The sequence below is a fragment of the Rhinopithecus bieti genome, unplaced genomic scaffold (genome assembly GCF_001698545.2).
Source record: "Rhinopithecus bieti isolate Rb0 unplaced genomic scaffold, ASM169854v2 scaffold_28163, whole genome shotgun sequence".
Lineage (NCBI taxonomy): Eukaryota > Metazoa > Chordata > Mammalia > Primates > Cercopithecidae > Rhinopithecus > Rhinopithecus bieti.
Window position 1 is genome coordinate 601,086 of NW_016813718.1, and position 1,525 is coordinate 602,610.

The 1,525-nt window shown below is 33.0% G+C and overlaps 1 pseudogene; it reads right to left on the reverse strand.

Moving 5' to 3' along the window:
• Positions 1–247: 247 nt before the first annotated feature.
• On the reverse strand, positions 248–768 carry LOC108513228 (probable ribosome biogenesis protein RLP24 pseudogene; annotated as a pseudogene).
• Positions 769–1,525: the final 757 nt, after the last annotated feature.

The window sequence follows — 1,525 nt, forward strand, 5'->3', positions numbered from 1 at the left end:
ATGCTGCCTAGTGCCATTATCCAAATGGCATAACCATTTTACATTCACAATTCACTTCTATAGTTATAAGCAGAATTTTCGTGATTTACTTAAGTACATCAATCAGTGAAGATTTAACATTGAGATGCAATCTAACATCTGTAATATCTGATGTTATGTAGATGGCAATGTAGGAAAGATGTACTTTAATCACTTTTCATTTAAGTGACCTTATGTAAAAAATAAAATAATTTAGTAGTTCCAAGTATCCAAAGGGCATTTTCAAATGTACACCAAAGAAATGGTTACAGAGATTTTTAAGGAGCATCTTCCATGTCCACATCCTCTTGTAACTGCTGTACCATTTTCTCTTCCAATTGCTTCCCTTTGCCTGCAAGAGGGACTCAGATAAGATGGATGTTTTGCTTGACTTCTTTGATATCCTGAACTTTCTGTAGCTATTTTTCTTCAATCTGTTCATTATAAATTTAGCTTGGAGTTTCTGTTTGATCTCTTCAACTCTCTTCATTGCATCAATAGTTTTATTCCATAGCTCTTACTGGCATTTGATAGGTTCATTTCCACGTTTTCCAAATTCCAATGAATTATCCACTGTAAGCTCTTTACCAGCTGCTTTCCGGAATGCTTTGGTTCGCCTAACTTTGTGAGGATTGCGCTTCTTTTTGAAGTTTTTATGACATTTAGATTTGCAAAATCTGAACACCTTGCAATCATGCCATGTCCAGGGTAGATGGGCCCCGAACAGAAATAACACTTCTCGATACGCATGTTGAACCCACATGGGACCCCACCAAACAAACGCCAAGCTTGAAAGGAAGTGACACCTAAGTTCTAGGTTTCTGCCCTATCAGAGATTTAACTATGAGCTACGATGTATTATGCCTAAAATAGTACAAAAGAATTCAGACGCATTTATCTAATTTAATCATCAAAATAGCCTTCTGAGGTACTACCCTCTCCTTATAGATGAGGAAGCTTAGGAAAAGATCTCAATATTTAAGAAATGATAAACCCAGAACTTCAAGCTGTATTTGATCACAAAATTGAAAATGAATCAGTAAAATATATGCAAACATATCAGTAATTTTATATTGAAAATATCTGCTCCTCCTTTGAAATCAGTTAGGAAAATGATTAATTTATTCTAAAGGTGCTGCGAGTACTTTAGAAAAATATTCTTTTAGAATTATACACAGGTATCTTCAAATGTAATAAATACTGATTTTTCAAACATTCCTACATTTAAGTAGGAAAGCTAGGAATCGTTTGGAGCCAGTGATGCTGAGCTAACAAAGTAAAATCAATTTTGAACTGAAATTACCATACGCCTACAAAAGTCAACTTCTAAAGAAAATATTGAATAACACAAATTTCATCAAAAAATATAAATCACCTTCAAGATTATTTATTGATTTAAAGAACACATTCTAGGTTTGTTTATTTGAAAAATGTTTTCTTTGTTTAGGAAGTCCCTCCCCATGTAGAATATCCTTTTTCTTTTCTTTTTTTTTTTTTTTTTTTTTTT